The sequence below is a fragment of the Ovis aries genome, chromosome 10, assembly GCF_016772045.2.
Source record: "Ovis aries strain OAR_USU_Benz2616 breed Rambouillet chromosome 10, ARS-UI_Ramb_v3.0, whole genome shotgun sequence".
NCBI lineage: Eukaryota > Metazoa > Chordata > Mammalia > Artiodactyla > Bovidae > Ovis > Ovis aries.
The window spans coordinates 18257174-18275909 of NC_056063.1; the positions used below are offsets into that span (position 1 = coordinate 18257174).

The 18736-nt window shown below is 44.6% G+C and overlaps 1 long non-coding RNA gene across 1 annotated transcript in view; it reads left to right on the top strand.

Annotated features, from left to right (window-relative positions):
* The window catches only part of LOC121820421 (uncharacterized), a 41999-nt gene that overhangs the window by 2314 nt on the left and 20949 nt on the right, over positions 1-18736 (top strand). The window contains exons 2-4 of the long non-coding RNA XR_006060915.2: positions 7662-7765; positions 9430-9657; positions 10605-10736. This is a non-coding gene — a long non-coding RNA (uncharacterized LOC121820421). The remainder of the gene's footprint in view (positions 1-7661; positions 7766-9429; positions 9658-10604; positions 10737-18736) is intronic.

The window sequence follows — 18736 nt, forward strand, 5'->3', positions numbered from 1 at the left end:
AATTGATGCAATCATCAGGACTTACAGCACCATGGTGTAGGGATATCGGTGTTAAAGAGATTGGCATGTTTGTGTTCATCGGTCAGAGTTGCCTTCTTCCCTACACAGGACGAGATTTATGGACAGCTTTTATTGTCCTACCACCCCCTACTTCTGCTGGGGGCTCACCTCTTCATTTCATACAGTCAGTTCTCAGGCAATGCACTTAATTAGATTTAGGCTTTCTTAATTACAAATGCATTCTAAGCACGCCTCCCAGTAGCTCTAGTCGATAATTTCTTATATTAAGTTTCCAAGGGGCTAAACTCCTTCAATTTATGTGGATTTTGTTTGTCTTGGGCCAAGATTCTGGTGAGGGGATGAGGTAGATCATATTAGTGTAGCTTCCACATAAAAATCCTGGGAGGATTCTAATTAGTTAAAAATGGCCAGTTACAAATCCTCCTTTACAGATAACCAGGGTCAACACGTGGACTGTCTGTGTGATGTGAGGGCTTCTCTGGTGGCTCAGTGGTAAAGAATCCACCTTCAGTGTAGTAACTGCAGGAGACGTGGGTTCGATCCCTGAGTTGGGAAGATCCTCTGGATGAGGGTATGGCACCCCAATCCAGTATTCTTGTCTGGAGAATCCCATGGAGCTGGTGGGCTACAGTCCACAGTGCCATACAGAGTTGGACACGACTAAAGTGACCTAGCATGCACACATGCCCTTGTGTGTTGTGAACTACATACCTCCTCAGATGTGCGCAAACTCACATGTACACTGAATACTCTCTATAGACTAATAAGCAATGGTACTTCCTACTGATACACTCTTTTGCAAACTGTAAAGACCCAAGTATGGTAAACAAAATATGAGCTATTTTATAATATAGAGTTGGCCATTGAGCAACGTGGTGGGTAGGGGTGCCAGTTGGAGTCCTGCTGCCTTTGCCCTGAAACAAAGAAACTGATAAGTGATTCACCCAGGGCAGAATTGAACAGAAGGTGAACGTGAGGTCGCTCAGTCGTGTCCAACTCTTTGCGACCCCGTGGACTGTAGCCCGCCAGGCTCCTCTGTCCATGGGATTCTCCAGGCAAGAATGCTGGAGTGGGGTGCCATTTCCTTCTCACCAAAGGCAGAATTGAACAGAATCGGGACTCAAATCCTAGTTTTTTTATTCCATATGTTGTGACCTAAAGCTTTCCCCCACACTCATTTAACTTGAAGATCTACACTCATTTAACTTAAAGATCTATAAAAGGAAAATGCAGTTTCTATATTTATTGAAAAAATTCCACATGTAAGGGGACCCCTGCAGTTCAAATCTGTGTTGTTAAAGGGTCAATTGTAACTAAATATGAATATTTTATATATTTACACTGTTCTTATGATAACTGTTCATGGGGTAGATAGCATATTGAAAAGCAGAGACATTAGTTTGCCAACAAAGGTCGTCTAGTCAAGGCTATGGTTTTTCCAGTGGTCGTGTATGGATGTGAGAGTTGGACTGTGAAGAAAGCTGAGCGCCAAAGAACTGATGCTTTTGAACTTTGCTGTTGGAGAAGACTCTTCAGAGTCCCTTGGACTGCAAGGAGATCCAACCAGTCCATCCTAAAGGAGATCAGTCCTGGATGTTCATTGGAAGGACTGATGTTGAAGCTGAAACTCCAATACTTTGGCCACCTCATACGAAGTGTTGACTCATTGGAAAAGACTCTGATGCTGGGAGGGATTGGGGGCAGGAGGAGAAGGGGACGACAGAGGATGAGATGGCTGGATGGCATCACCAACTCAATGGACGTGAGTTTGAGTGAACTCCAGGAGTTGGTGATGGACAGGGAGGCCTGGCGTGCTGTGATTCACAGGGTCACAGAGTCGGACACGACTGAGCGACTGAACAGAACTGAACTGAACTATGATAACTGAATTCATGGTAACTTTGAGTGTAAAGTATTTTCTCAATCTATTGATTCCAAAAGGATACATACTACACTGCTGTATTTAAAATGGATAGCCAACAAAGTCCTACTCTATAGCATAGGGAACTCTCCTCAAGATTATGAGGCAGCCTGGATAGGAGGGGAGTTTGGGGGAGAATGGATACCTGTATTTGTATGACTGAGTCCCTTTGCCTTTAAAGGTAGGGCCTTTAATGAGGTAGTTAAGTCAAAATGAAACTGTTAGGGTGAGCTCTAATCCCATATGACTGGTGTCCTTATAAGAAGAGGACATGGGGACACACTGAGACCAGGGATGTGCAAGCACAGAGCAAAGATGGTGTGAGGATACTGCCGTCTCACTCCCGGGAGGCACCTGCGGTGGACAGCCGTCTGCGAGCCAAGACGAGGCTGCAGAAAAGACTACCCTGCTGCCACACTGGTCCTGGACTTCCATTGTGTTTGTGTGTGCACACGCGCACGGGCACACACACACGCAGCCGTGTCCAACTCTTTGCAGCTTCATGGACTGTAGCCCACCAGGCTCCTCTGTCCATGGGATTTCCCAGGCAAGAATACTGGAATGGGTTGCCATTTCCTCCTCCAAGGACTTTTCCTGACCCAAGTATCAAACCAACATCTCCTGTATCTCCTGCATTGCCAGGTGGATTCTTTACTAGCTGAGCCACTGGAGAAGTCCCTTGGACTTCCAGTTTCTGTAACAGTGAGAAATTTTTATATTGTTTAAGCAACTGAGTTTGTGGTAATTTCCATCCTTTACTCATTCTTATCATTCAGTTCAGTTCAGTCGCTCAGTCGTATCCGACTCTTTGCAACCCCATGAATCAGAGCACGCCAGGCCTCCCTGTCCATCACCAACTCCCGGAGTTCACCCAGACTCATGTCCATCGAGTCAGTGATGCCATCCAGCCATCTCATCCTTTGTTGTCCCCTTCTCCTCCTGCCCCCAATCCCTCCCAGCATCAGAGTCTTTTCCAATGAGTCAACTCTTCCCATGAGGTGGCCAAAGTACTGGAGTTTCAGCTTTAGCATCATTCCTTCCAAAGAAATCCCAGGGCTGATCTCCTTCAGAATGGACTGGTTGAATCTCCTTGCAGTCCAAGGGGGCTATTTTTCCTGTCAAGAAAATCTTCTCTTGAGCCCACTTCCCTCACCAGCAACTGCTTGGCTTCTTTGCTCCCCTGAGCAGCAAAGAGATCAGATTATTTTGTTGCCAAGTTTAGCCCTTCCTCCTGTCAATTTCAGTTCGTTTTTTCAGCTCTAATCCCCCACCTAAACTCAGCTGGTAAAGGTCGTCAAGGACCTCTGTGCTGCTGAATGTGAAGGTCAGTGCTCACTGTGCTTGATCTCTCAGCCGCCTGGACACAGTCCATCACCCGCTTCTACTTGATGACCCTTTCTTCACTTGATTTCTAAGATGCCAGACTCTCTTCATTTTTCTGTTTCCTCACTGATCTCTCTTCTGCACCTCACTCGCTGCTTCCTCTTGGTTCCTCCTGACCTCTATGGAAGTGAAAAAGCGTGTCAGTCTCTCAGTCATGTCCGACTCTTTGCGACCCCATGGACTGTAGCCCTCCAGGCTCCTCTGTCCATGGAATTCTCCAGGCAAGGATAATGGAGTAGGTTGCCATGCCCTTCTCCAGGGGATCTCCCCAACCCAGGGATCGAACCTGGGTCTCTTGCATTGCAGGCAGGTTCTTTACCATCTGAGTCACTAGGGAAGCCCAAGTGGCCTATGTACAGAAGAGCATTTTAGGGCCACTTCTAGGTTCTCATCTCCATCTGGCTCACTTCAGATCACGTCATTCAGTCCAGTGGCTTTAAATGCTACTTGTAAACTGACTCCCAAATTTTTATTTCCTGCCCAGATCTGTCCTCTGCACTCAGACTTGCAAATGCAGCTCCTCCCGGCTACTTGAGAGTCCTCCACTTGGGTGTCTAAAAAGACATTAGCAAGCTGGGATTCCTCATCCACACCCCCACCCACCCAGCCACACTGCCTGCAGCCTCCCTCAACTCACTTCAGTTCAGTGCAGTTACTCACTCATGTCTGACTCTGCGACCCCAAGACTGCAGCATGCCAGGCCTCCCTGTCCATCACCAACTCCCGGAGTTTACTCAAATTCATACCCATTGAGTCAGTGATGCCATCCAACCATCTCATCCTCTGTCATCCCCTTCCCCTCCTGCCCTCAATTTTTCCCAGCATCAGGGTCTTTTCAAATGAGTCAGCTCTCCGCATCAGGTGGCCAAAGTATTGGAGCTTCAGCATCAGTCCTTCCAATGAATACTCCAATGAATAATCAGTCCTGAGTATTCCTTTAGAATGGACTGGTTGGACCTCTTTGCAGTCCAAGGGACTCTCAAAAGTCTTCTCCAACACCACAGTTAAAAAGCATCAATGTTATAGTCCAACTCTCACATCCATACATGACCACAGGAAAAACCATAGCCTTGACTAGATGGACCTTTGTTGGCAAACTAATGTCTCTGCTTTTCAATATGCTATCTAGGTTGGTCATAACTTTCCTTCCAAGGAGTAAGCGTCTTTTAATTTCATGACTGCAATCACCATCTGCAGTGATTTTGGAGCCCCCAAAAATAAAGTCTGACACTGTTTCCACTGTTTCCCCATCTATTTCCCATGAAGTGATGGGACCAGATGCCATGATCTTAGTTTTCTGAATGTTGAGCTTTAAGCCAACTTTTCACTCTCCTCTTTCACTTTCATCAAGAGGTTCTTTAGTTCCTCTTCACTTTCTGCCATAAGGGTGGTGTCATCTGCTTATCTGAGATTATTGATATTTCTCCCAGCAATCCAGCTTGCTATTCATACGGCCCAGCATTTCTCATGATGTACTCTGCATAGAAGTTAAATAAGCAGGGTAACAATATACAGCCTGACGTACTCCTTTTCCTATTTGGAACCAGTCTGTTGTTCCATGTCCAGTTCTAACTGTTGCTTCCTGACCTGCAAACAGATTTCTCAAGAGGCAGGTCAGGTGGTCTGGTATTCCCACCTCTTGAACAATTTTCCACAGTTTGTTGTGATTCACACAGTCAAAGGCTTTGGCACAGTCAATAAAGCAGAAGTAGATGTTTTTCTGGAACTCTCTTGCTTTTTTGATGACCCAGTGGAAGTTGGCAATTTGATCTCTGGTTCCTCTGCCTTTTCTAAATCCAGCTTGAACATCTGAAAGTTCACAGTTCACGTATTGCTGAAGCCTGGCTTGGAGAATTTTGAGCATTACTTTGCTAGCATGTGTGCAGGTAATGAGGATAATGGTGACCTCCTTCAAAAGGTCCTGCGCAAAGACTGCTGCACTCAGTGCCCCAACCCTGCAGCAGCCTACCATCCACCCACGCCCCCACCAGAGACACCTGGACACTCACAGGCAAGTCTAGGTCAGTCTTTTGTGGGGCAATGCCAAAGAATCACAAAGAAAGGCAATGCCAAAGAGTGTTCAAACTACTACACAATTGCACTCATCTCACACGCTAGCAAAGTAATGCTCAAAATTCTCCAAGCCAGGCTTCAACAGTACATGAACTGTCAACTTCCAGATGTTCAAGCTGGATTTAGAAAAGGCAGAGGAATCAGAGATCAAATTGCCAACATCTGCTGGATCATGGAAAAAGCAAGAGAGTTCCAGAAAAACATCTATTTCTGCTTTATTGACTACACCAAAGCCTTTGGCTGTGTGAATCACAACAAACTGTGGAAAATTGTTCAAGAGATGGGCATACCAGACCACCTGACCTGCCTCCAGATAAATGTGTATGCAGGTCAGGAAGCAACAGTTAGTACTGGACACGGAACAACAGACTGGTTTCAAATCAGGAAAGGAATACGTCAAGGCTGTATACTGTCACCCTGCTTATTTAACTTACATGCAGAGTACATCATGCAAAATGCTTGACAGGATGAAGCACAAACTGGAATCAAGATTGACAGGAGAAATATCAATAATCTCAGATAAGCAGATGACACCACCCTTATGGCAGAAAGCAAAGAGGAACTGAAGAGCCTTTTGATGAAAGTGAAAGAGGAGAGTGAAAAACCTGGCTTAAAACTCAACATTCAGAAGACTAAGATCATGGCATCTGGTCCCATCACTTCATGGCAAATGGATAGGGAAACAGTGGAAACAGTGTCAGACTTTATTTTTGAGGCTCCAAAATCACTGTAGATGGTGACTGCAGCTATGAAATTAAAAGACTCCTTGCTCCTTGGAAGAAAATCTATGACCACCCTAGACAGCATATTAAAAATCAGAGACATCACTTTGCCCTAAAGGTCTGTCTAGTCAAAGCTATGGTTTTTCCGGTAGTCATGTGTGGATGTGAGAGTTGGACTATAAACAAAGCTGAGCACTGAAGAACTGATGTTTTTGAACTGTGGTGTTGGAGAAAACTCTTGAGAGTCCCTTGGACTGCTCGGCGATCCAACCAGTCAATCCTAAAGGAAATCAGTCCTGAATATTCATTGGAAGGACTGATGCTGTAGCTGAAACTCCAATACTTTGGCCACCTGATGCAAAGAACTGACTCATTGGAAAAGACCCTGGGAAAGATGCTGGGAAAGAAGGCAGGAGGAGAAGGGGACGACAGAGGATGAGACTGGATGGTATCACCAACTCGATGGACATGAGTTTGAGTAAGCTCCGGGAGTTGGTGATGGACAGGGAAGCCTGCCGTGCTGCAGTCCTTGGGGTTGCAAAGAGCTGGACACGACTTAGCAACTTAGCTGAACTGATAGTTGAATTACAATGTTGTGTTAGCAACTTCAGTTTTATTTATTAAAAAAAAAAATGTTATGGATTTATTTATTTATTTTTGGCGGTGCTGGGTCTTCCTTGCCGCATGGGGTTTTCTCTAGTTGTGGCAGGCAGGGGCTCCTCTCTAGCTGTGGCTCACAGCCTTCACACTGCAGTGGCGTCTCTTTCTGCAGAGCGTGGGCCCTAGGGTGCGGGCTTCAGTGGTTGTTGCTCCTGGACTCTGGAGTGCAGGCTTAGTAATTGTGGTGCACAGGCTTCGTTGCTTCACACAGGTGGGATCTTCTGGAACCAGGGTTCGAACCCATGTCTTCTGCATTGGCAGGAGGATTCTTTACCACTAAGCCACCAGGGAAGCCCCTAGCAGGTGGATTCTTATCCACTGCGCCACCAGGAAAGTCCAGCAACTTCAATTTTTAAATCAATTACAAAGCCTCAGAATGTGCCATTTTAACTGCTTTTAATAAGCCGAGTTCTCTCTACTCAATCCAACTGGCATTGCTCTACATCAGGAAAAGTTTTACAGGCTGAACAAGGCCCCTTATCTTCCTTGTCCTGGTTACAATGGGAAGCTTTCATCAGAAGAACCTTATCCTCCTCTTTCCAAAACACAACACGGCAAAAAACTCCCACTGTCCAAAATTGCTCAGTGTTAATTAAAGTCATTAGCCCGGTGGAAAGTTAAGCAATTTGTCTTTTAACTCCCTACATTCTTGGGCCTTGAAAATAAAAAGGAGTTTAGGTTAAACATCTGCTTCTCTTTAAATATTCATGGTGTGGTTTCAATGAAAAGGTTTTCTAGAATTAATAAACCTTCTAATATTAGTCTCATCTCCTGCTAGAAATTCTCCAGGCATCACTGAAAACTTACCATTCTCAGTAACTCCAGAGAAGGTGGGCATCATCACTGGCCTGGTTTGATAGTTTCATTTATTCTCTCAACAGATATTTATTGAGCTCTTTATGTGCCAGGGATCACACTGAATGCTGGACCTGCAGTGGTCATGGAAGGCTTCCTGGAAGAGATGCCCTCAGAAACTCTTAAGAAGGTAGAAATTGGCTGGGCTAAGTGTTGGACATGGGGCAGGAAGGTAGGCAGGGATAGAAGGAAGAAGAACTAGAATAAGGAATCAATGTCAGAAAGAGAATGGTTCAGATGTCTCACCATTCTTGATTCAAACATGTAGTGAATTAAATGGAGAATTCAGTCCATTTATATGGAGGATTAAGTAGTAAATTCACTACACATTTGAATCTCTTTGAACCTCCAAAGAGATATGTCCACGTCCCAGAATCTGTGAATGTGTATTTGGAGATGTGTGATATTCCAGTTAGCCCAATAGCCTTGATGTCTTCAAGGATTTTCTGGGACACAGCAGCCATCAATTAATAAATCAGTGCTGTTGGGGTATGAACTATTAACCACAAAAATCCACCTACTCTACCATCACCCTGTCCATATTTCTTTGTTTGGTACTCAAGTAATTCATGATAGACTCTGCCAAATTCAAGAACTTCACTTACGATCATTTTTATTTTTTCTCCATTTAACATTCCTAAACAACAATAACAGCAACGAAACGAGGTTTGAGGAAAAGGAACATGCTTTTGTATAATACCCATTTTTGACAGAATACGTTTAAATTTGTTCTTACATTTAAGGACACATATTTTTAATTTCATAAAACCAGTACCTACCACAGAGCAAATGTTCAGTATTTTTACCGAAGCTTTTTGGCTTATCTAGCATCTGAATGTGAAGGTCAGTGTTACATTCATTTTAACTTTTGTTTTCTCCCAGATCAAAATATTTGTTTTGGCTATACTGAGGGAGATTTCCCAGAAAAATTCTCCTTTTTGGCTGTTAGTAAGTTAGTTCACTTCCTGTCTCGAACTGTGGAGACAATTCAGAGAAGATTAACTATAATCTCCAGGCTGCTGGTTTGATTTTCATTTCCTCGCGTTTCAAATCCTGTTCATTTTTGTGTATCAGCTTTTCACATGATAGGCAGATCCTCAATCAATGTTTACTAACTTAATTGAGGAAAACACCGCGTGAGCTAAACCCTATAGTTCAATTGGCAAAATTGGCTTCAGATTGCTTTCATCCATCGTCTCTCTGAATGTTTCACAATCCGGAATGAACCACAGGACCATGTAGGCAAATGAGTCTGTGTAACGCCTCCCCGCAAAAGCAAAGAGATAAACACTCAAGTGTGAGGAGATGAAGCGTTGATGAAGAATGCTCAGAACCACCACATTTCGAGGCCGTTTAGCCGTCTTGATACAACAACATCATCATCGTTTCCCATTGTTCTGATAACTTTCAAATACATCTGCATTCGTGTCATCTGCTTCTGATACTGGCCAGATTTTTACCCTTAAAGCCATACAGATGAGTTTGCTGCTAATTGAGTAAAAAGCTTGAGGTTGAAGGCGGTTTCTTGGCCCTGGTCAGGGAGAACAGTGGCCCCTTTGTGTTTCCAGACTCTCTGGGGCTTGGTCCTTGCCTCTTCTTGGATAACTAAGAGCTTCGGCCAGCTCTGGTCACAACCCTCCCCGCAAGTCGCTCCCCTGGGGCCGCCCGGCCAGCGGTGAACACACTGACTCGCTGTCCTCCAGGGCTGGGCTTCCAGAATGTGCCCTGCCCATTTTGTGAACCTAACACCTGATGTAAAACTTCTAATTACAGACCCCAAATTCTCTCTCCTAGGAGATCTGAAACTGCAAGCCGCTCTTCGTTAAGAACTTGTATTTTCACTGGAAAGCCCGTTCCAAACGTTGGCCACAGTTCACTCCATCTGATCCATGCTTTTTATCTCTTCTCAACCAGACAATGCATAATAAAGCTTCATTTGCTGCATGATCAGGCGATCCGTTTTCAAGACTGGATGTACACAAGCCCCTGCCGGGCCAGTGGGCTGTACAAAGTGCCCCAAAGGTATTTCTCCGGTTTTGCCTCGGGTTCTGGCAGAACAGCCATGACGTTCCTCAACAAAGGCTTTGCAGTTTCAAAGGGAGCTTAGATCCCTTGATTTTAGTAGTGTCAGTGGTTCTTTTCTGAGTCTTCAGACATCCAGCCTGCTGTGTGTTTAGTGCTGGATTTTGATGTGAAGTGGTGGAATTATGAAACACAAATATCACTTGGCAAGGGACCATTCTAACAGATTTTTGCATATTTCAATCTCTTCGCAACCTATGCCTTTTGGATTACTCGCAGCCTGGCGTATTGTCAGAAAACTTTACATCCCTAGTGTGAGTGAAGGGCCCATCCCCAGTCTTGCACCAAGGACAGTGAAGTGGGGAGAAGTCCAGGGATACAAAGCTCCAATCAGTCCTCTTTCTTATTCCAAGTCACACTTGATGTACATGCATTTTGTATTTGGCATGCACCCCAGGGGCCCAGGCAGGCTCAGGGTGGCCCAAAATATTAGGGGAAAGAAAGGCTGCTGAGGTCTGGCACTGCCCTGAATTACCAGAAGAGAAGGTCAAGTCAGAAATGGGGATGGGGGCAGGATGAGGGAGCCTGGGGGAGCCCCAGGGAACAGCAGATGACGCAGGGGCCTCGGTAGGGATAGTCGGCATATATTTGGCTAGACTGTCCCCTTTTTGCATTTCTCTCGGGAAACTGTATTGCAGTAAAAAATCTGAAGAGGGTCCAAATAGAAGAAATCTTGTGCCAACTTTGGGTGCAAGTCTTCCTGTTCATTCATTCTTTCAGCAACTTATTGAGCAGCTATGATCCTGAATACTGCTCTAGATTCTGATGACGCAGTAGAGGATGAGTCAGATGAATTCTCTGCCCTCTTAGAGCTTGCCTTCTAATGGGGAAGGCAGAGAATTAATAAGCAAATCTATCTGATATTTGTTGTTGTTGTTTCTGTTTAGTCACTAAGTCGTGTCTGACTCTTTGCAACCCCGTGGACTATAGCCCGCCAGGCTCCTCTGTCCATGAGATTTCCCAGGCAAGAATACAGAAGTGGACTGCCATTTCCTCCCACAGGAGTCTTCCCAACCCAGGTATTGAACCGCCCGAATCTCCTGCATTAGCAGGCAGATTCTTTACCACTCAGATTTTAATTTTAGTTTATGATAAATGTTATAAAGGGGTGGGTGACATGTTATACAGGGTGCCCAAGGAGGGCATCACTGAGGAGGTTGATTTTTAGCTAAGAACCAAAAGATGAAAAGGAAGTTCTCACTGTTTGATGATCTGGGGATCATTCTGTTCATTCCAAGCAGAATGAACAGGAAATGCAAAGGCCCTGAGACAGGGAATACCTGGGAGTGTTTGAGGAAGCCTGCAGGATGGAGCACAGTGAGTGAGGCAGAGTATGTGGGATGAGGTGAGTGTCAGACAGAGGCCCCATCATGTGAAACCTTGTAGGTCACAGCAAGGAGTTGGTATTCTAATTTTGTTACAATGGGAGTGGAGAGGGTGATCAGTAGGTGGCTTTGGGTTGAATTTCATGGGGTCCCTACAACCTGGTAAAGTCATGTAATACTCAGGGTCATAAAAAAAGATCAGATTTTGTGTGTTTGCTATTGTTGTTGAGCCACTAAGTCATGTCCAACTTTTTTGGGGACCCCATGGACTGTAGCCCGCCTGGCTCCTCTGTCCATGGTATTTTCCAGGCAAGAATACTGGACTGGGTTGCCATTCCCTTCTCCAGGTGATCTTCCCAACCCAAGGACTGAGCCTGGGTCTCCTGCATTGCAGGCAGATTCTTTACTGCTGAGCCACCAGGGTGCTGAATATTTCAACCATGTTGCCTATCAGGACTTTAGTCCCTACCAAGGGCCGCTTTTCTTCTCACCAACCTACTTCAGATCTGTCAATTAGAATTAAGGTGCATCCGCTTGTCACGAGCTGTTCACATCCCCAGTGCCTAACAGCACCAGTGACTTATGGTGGGGCCCTCACTCATTTATTAAGTATTTATTAAGTGCCTGTTATGTCCTAGGGATACAGAGATGAGCAAAATACACATGTTCCTTGCTTATTATGGAACTTAATGATAGGGAAAGTGCAGTGCTAGGGGAACATACAGCAGCGTAGTCAAGTAACCTGGTCAAGGAAGACTTCCTGGAGGAAGTGACGTTTAAGCTGAGAGCTGAAGATTAAGTAGGAGAAGACCAGTTGTAGAAGTTTTCCAGTTGGAAGGAATGGCATATAGCCAGAGGTAAGAGAGAATGTGGTGCATTTTAAGAAATATTTTCAGAAAGATGAGAGGCAGAGTACAACATTGAGAAGTGGGAAGCACTGAGGCCGAAATGTACTTAAGGATCCAGGTCATGAGGCTAAATCATGAAGAGTCACATCAGGGTGTTAAAGCATCTGTACTTTATCATGAAGGTGATGGGAATTCTCTGAAGGGTATGGAAGATGGATTGGGAATGAGGGAAGACAGTGGTAGGAAAAGTCATTATACTAATTTGGGGGGATATTTGTGATTTGACCAAAATAGTAGCCATGGAAATGGAGCAAATTTGACTGATTACAGATACATTCATCCACAGCTTAAAAAGATAACTTGGAGCCAACTCTCGCTAAGGAAATCAAGCCAAAAAAATATGGGGAGAATGAAATTGATGCGGAGAGAGAATAAAGGGAACATGATGGGTTATATAAGCTGAATTAATAAAGGAGCAAAACCCAAGCATGTGTAGATGCTATGAAGAAGATGGACGATATGCAGAGAACAGGGAGAGAAAAGGATAGTGGGAAGAGGGAGATGATATGGCCCCTGAGAGAGGGATGGGGGTGAGTGGTCGTCCCTGGGGCCAGCCCACTTCCTGGCAACTTTCTAGGTTCAGTTCCCATAAGCTTCAGCTTTATCACGTGTTCCAGTCATGAATTCTCATGACCCTGTCTCTCATATTGCTCCATATGGAGGAGCTTCTCCCCCTCCACATGCAGGCTAGCTTGACTGAGTTTTGCTCCTTGCAACTTAAAAGAATCTGAATCAACCATTATGTTATACAAACTAATTCTTCAAGAAAGTCATTAATTAAAGCAAGGCAAACTGATGCAGTTATAATGAGAACTATAACTTCTGAGTGTTTGTAGATGTCCCTGTCCACGGATCAACTGTTTTTCAATTCGATGAGTCCAACTGCGATCAAAAAGTGCCTTGGAGAACAAAAAGCATTGAACGGTCGTGATGTCTGATCTCTCTCCAACTCCTTCTCCAGGGGTTGAATCACAAGAAACCACTTCTGAGGCCAGAGACCACAAATCCGGGGGCGGTGGCCCAAGGAAGGATGAGGAAAAAGAACAGGGGAGAGAAGCTGGCTCTTGCCAAGAAGCACTCATGAATATTCTGGAGAAGTCAGGTCAAACAGTAAAAGGGAGTGAAGGCTTGATGGAAACCCAAGATGATAATCATATTGGACATGATGAGGATGGGATAGGATGAGATAAGGCTCAGATTGAGCTGGTGGATGGAAATTGTTTGTGAGGTACAGCGTGAGAAAACTGAACAACCTACCAAGTTTCAGAACTTGTGAGGGGACGAAAAGAGAGGATGGCCTGCTCCATGTTCTTAAGGACTTAAAGTCTGGTGAGGAACCCAGACGTATACACAGATTACATAATGTGGTGAGAAGCAGGTTAGCACGGGTGCTATGAGTTTACAAAGTGCATTTAGATTAAGCTAGGGGTTCAAGGTATCACAGCTGGACACAGTTACGTTCGGTTATAACAGTTACATCAGATATAAACCTGAAACATAGTTATGCAGGGAATTTTAGGACCAGCAAAATTTTAGGTGTATCTGAAAAGTTCCGAAGCACTTGTAGCAGGCTGTACAATTAATATCAGAATATAAAGTGGTCACAGCTGAAGAGAAGGCTGGGGATTTAAAGAGAAGCCATTCCAGGAAGGGCATTTTTATTTCCAAGATAAAAATCTTAGACTTATTCTTTTTTATAGATAAATATTGGTAAAAGTTTTAGTCACAAGAAGATGCAAAAATTATGCAACAGTGTATCTTCCAACTTTAAAAAAAACTAGAAATGGAAATTTTTACAAAACACTGTTAAATTGTAGCTGTAAATACTTAGCTTTTAAAATTCCAAATATCAAACAAAAAGTGACCAACCAGACATTGAAGAATATAATCATGAAATCAATTTAGCATAAACAGGGTTAGGATACGAACACTGTAAATAGTGAATATATACTTTTCTTTCTGTAAATCAGAAACAGAAAATACACACCCTTTCCTGTGTTGTTGGAGAATCTTCTAATATAGATCATGCATTTAGGTACAAAGAGAATCTTAATAACAGAATATCCTAAAAGAGATTTTATAGATCATTATTTTCTGATGAGATTCTAAGCTAGAAATCAGCAATAAAATTGGACGTGGTTTTATCAGTCACTGAAAGATGTTTAGCAAGAGGGTGACACAACCATGTGAGGAATGGGTTTGGAACAAGAGTTGGGACACACAACCAGTTAAAGAGATATTGCAACAGTCTAAGAAAGCAAGACAGTAAGTCCCCTGCCTATGAACCTTCAAGCTACAAACTTTCAAAACTGCGAACGTGTGTTCACATGTTCAATAACGTAAGTCCGTTCACACTGTCTCACGTGCATGCACGCTCTACAGGGGGTTGTGCCTCTGTGTGCTTTACTCTGCAGGACTGTGTAGGGTACAGTGGTGCAGGAGCTTTATTTCAAGCCCGGGAAGTCCAGAAGCACGTGGAAAAGCAGCAGTGATGTAGTGGGTACTGCTAAGAAGCTCTTTTACAGTCGTACTACTGGTTCTGTACTGTAAGGTTTAGAATGTTTTCTTTATTGTTTTTGTGTTTGTTTTGTACATATTATTTGTGTGAAAAGTATTATAAACCTACTACATTACAGTACTATACAGCCTATTGTGTTAGCTGGGTTCCTAGACTAACTTTGTTGGACTGAATGAAAAAAAATTAGATTTATGAACGTGCTCTTGCAACAGAACTTATACATATGTAGGGGACTTAGTGTAATGTGAGTCTGAACCAAGACAGGAGATGTAGGGAATAAAAAGGAATAGACAATTTAAGAAGTATTTAGTAGATAAAATACAAAAGGACTGGCTGACTGAATTTAAGGGAGAGAGAGACAGAGAGGGAAAGGAGAGGAGGAGGAGGGAAAGAGAGAGAAAAGAGAGAGGTGAGGGATGGAGAAAAGGTGAATGAGGAGGTTGGGTGGTGATCCAGTGGAGGCAGTGTCATTAACTCAGGCGGGCAACACAGGGGAAGGGAGAGGTCTTGGGGAAACAGGCAGCGCTTGTCTTCGGGCTGGTTCGGTTTGTGGAACACAGGCTGTAGTGCAGTTTGTGGAAAGAAAGCTGTAAACATTGCCACCAGCAGCAAGATTCTTCTTTTGTGCAGGGGAAATTCAGAACTCAGGCCATGAAAGAGGAGAGCGTGTCAGGGTTCCTCTTTTATTTGGTGCTTGGTTGGGGACGGGTGTGCTTATCAGAAGTACTTAATAGGACTTTATACCACCTGCCTCTATGCCCACCACTTACCTGACATGTTTAGGAGAATGAGGGGGTGATAATTGTCCAAGCCAGCTGGAAGACAAGATGAGGGACCCTACAATAAGCGCCATGAGGGCCGACTAATGCTATAGTGAATCCAGAAAAGGAGACAGGACTGTGGCTGAAATCGAGAGAGTGGCCTTGCTTTTTTTCATAAGTCCGGAGGAGGCACACAAGTCTTTTCGGTGCTGGGATGGATCACAGGCAGTGACCCACAGATAGGAATAAGCTTTGGGTGGAAAGATCAGGACCCAGTGGGTACACTGGGAGGGAGGAGGAAGGGAGATGGGTCCTGAAGCCCAGACAAAGGTTAGGACTCAGCAAGGCAGACCAACAGCAATGCGGCAGAGATTTGGGGTCTGTAGACTATAGTTATTTCATGGGCTCTTATGTAAATGGACTTCCCTAGTGGCTCAGATGGTAAAATGTCTGTCTACAATGCTGGAGACCTGGGTTCGATCCCTGGGTAGGGAAGATTCCCTGGAGAAGGAAACGGCAACCCACTCCAGTACCCTTGCCTAGAAAATCCCATGGACGGAGAAGCTTCGTGCAGGCTACTGTCCATGGGGTCGCAAAGAGTCGGGCACGACTGAGCGACTTCACTTCACTTCTATGTAAATTGAAGTCATTAAAATTAATTTTGCCCTGTGAATTTTCTGAAGAGTTTCTCTGCATCTTTGGATGGTTGATATCCAAGACCAAGGAGATTCAGCAGAGACCTTTATCTAACAAAGATAAAGCCTTGCTTTATGTGTTCACAGCTGAGGATTAAAGGACTTTTGACTACTTAAGGGGGCTTAGTAAGTGTTGCCTACAATGACTTAGAAAATCCTTAGGGCATCAGATGGTGATGCAGCCCAAGTCTTCCTGAACACATTCCACTTTGAAGCACGTCCAGGGGGCCTGGAGAACGAGGAGGCGGTGATCTCAAGCAAAAGGCATGACCTTTTTTATCTGCAGTTTTCTAGTCTGTAAAATGGGAACTGTAATTTCTTTCTTCACTCAGTGAATGCTTTATGGGCATCTTCTGTGCGCCAAGCAAGATTCTACCCACATTATAGAGTTATTTTGAGAATTAAATGAAGCAACGTAAGTGAAAGTGCTTAGTATAGGGTCTAGAATCTACCAGGTGTGAACTGTATTCACTTTTTTATCCAAAAGAATTTTTTTTTTTTCTTACTATAACATGAATGGGCATTTGAGCCAATATTGGGTCAGGCCAACAATGGGCCAAGCATAATCAGAGTGCTTGTTGTAAATATCAGGATGTCTTGCAGGGGGAAAGGATTGACTGCATTGGGGATCCAAGGAGATGACTTTTAATTTAAAGGTACATTTTAGAAGCAGTAGGATGAAGGGCAAAATGTTGCTCTTGGGAAAGCGAACCCTATGTCCAGGTCATTCTGAGAATCTACATAGGGTGTAATGAAGCAGCACAGATGTTCCGAGTTAAGACCCGTTGGAAATATGACTGTCCTGCTGGGTCTAGAACATCAAGAAAGAACTATCAGGTAGCTTGCTTCATCAGCATGTTGAGTTAAGGTGCATGACAAAATAACTGTTCTTCTGAGACATCTTAACTGTAAACACTGCAATGCACTCACTGAAGCCTGGGAAGTGAGTTTGCAATTCAGAATAAATATTTGGGATTAACTGGTAAGGACCCTGATAATTCATATATTAGCATTTCCCAGTGCTCTGGGTAATTCATTTTAAAGAGTAAAGGAAGAAAACCTGACTCAAGCTGGAAAACATGTTTTCTCTCAGTATTACTTTCGCTTCCAAAATGAGTTGATTCATTATCAAAGGGTGTGGGGTTTTCCATTTTCCTTTTATAAACTGGACTTTAGCCCAGGCTGTGATGAGCCTAATGAGGTTGGTCAGAAGTCACAATGAGATGGAATATACCTGATACTCAAAGAGAGAAGGGGAAGACCAAGGCTGCTTGCCCATGCTTCCCCCCCCCCCGCACCCCCCCACCCCGGTACTCTGAAAGACAGCAACATCACTTACTACATTATGATAACTGTAACTGCCAGACTATTTTTCAACCTTTCCAATAGACTTTTAGCTCCTCAAGGACAAGGACTGTGTATTATTTTTTTTAATTTTTAAGTTTATTTATTTTTGGCTGTGCTGGGTCTTCTTTGCTGGAAGCAGGCTTTCTCTAGTTGTGGGGAGCGGGGCTGCCCTCTAGTTGCCATGCACTGGCTTCTCACTGAGGTGGCTCCTCACTGTGGTGGCTTCTCTTATTGCGGAGCACAGGCTCTAGCCACCTGGGCTTCAGTAGTTGTGTGCAGGGGCTTAGTTGCCCCGTGGCATGTGGGGTCTTCCTGGACCAAGGATCGAGCCCACGTCCCCTGCACTGGCAGGTGGATTCTTAACCACTGGACCACCAGGGAAGTCCAAGGACTGTGTATTATTAATCATTGTAACTCCAGCTGCTTGAATACCCCTCATAGGAGAGGCTCAATAAATGCCTTATAGTGAGCAAGGGGTTCAGTGAATTAGAGGGGTGGATGGACAGATAGGGGGTAGACAGATGAATCTTGGGTTCGTGACATTAAAGAAATAAATGACATAACAATGCAGAAATGGTGCTCAGGTTAAAGGGAAAAAGAGACTGATTGGGGCCCAAAAGAGTCGCTGAGGAGGGATCCGATTTTAGAGTCATTAAAGAAAAAGCAAACATGGATTGGTTTCACCACAGTTTCTCCTAATCCGTCCTGCTGGGACTCCAGAAAGAAAGCTGCTGTAGGGTAAATGAGGTTGCCTTGTGGCGATCAAGAACTAGGAAGGGCTTCAGGGCTTTCCAAAGGGACAGAAGGCGCTTCTCCTTGACTATGGATTTGTAATCCTGAGAGGCAAGTCTCCATCAGCCTGTGGTGGGAGGCTTACAGGGTTCTAGCGCCCACTGAACAGTCATCGAGATGACAGCCTCCAAATGGTCACTTATAATGGATGGACAATGGTGGAGTGAGGGGTGGAGGAGCTTTGGGAGCGGAGGCCGTGGGGGTTAGCTTGAAGACTTCAGGGTGGCAGTGTGAGTGCCAGGGGACCGTATTTCATACTAAGGGATTTGGTCAGGTCAGCAGCTGCAGGGCACCGGAAGCATAAACTTTTCACCTCCAGGGCATCTCAGACTGAGCCTGTCCACATAGAGTAATAAAAAAACCGCAACCTGCCAGACCTGGAAACAGCCAGGAGAGGGCGCCTCCAGGGACAACTCACTAGTCTGCAGAGCAGCGAAAGGTGAAAATGTTAATTGGGACCCCATGGACTGTAGCCCACCAGGCTCCTCTGTCCATGGAATTCTCCGGGCAAGAATACTGGAGTGGGTTGTCATTCCCTTCTCCAAGGGATCTTCCCAACCAAGGGATCGAACACAGGTCTCCTGCATTGTAGGCAGATTCTTTTCCATCTGTACTGCCAGGGGCTAAAAAGCTGTGGGGAGGGAGGGACTGCAGGGTCCCCTCCCTGGGCAGC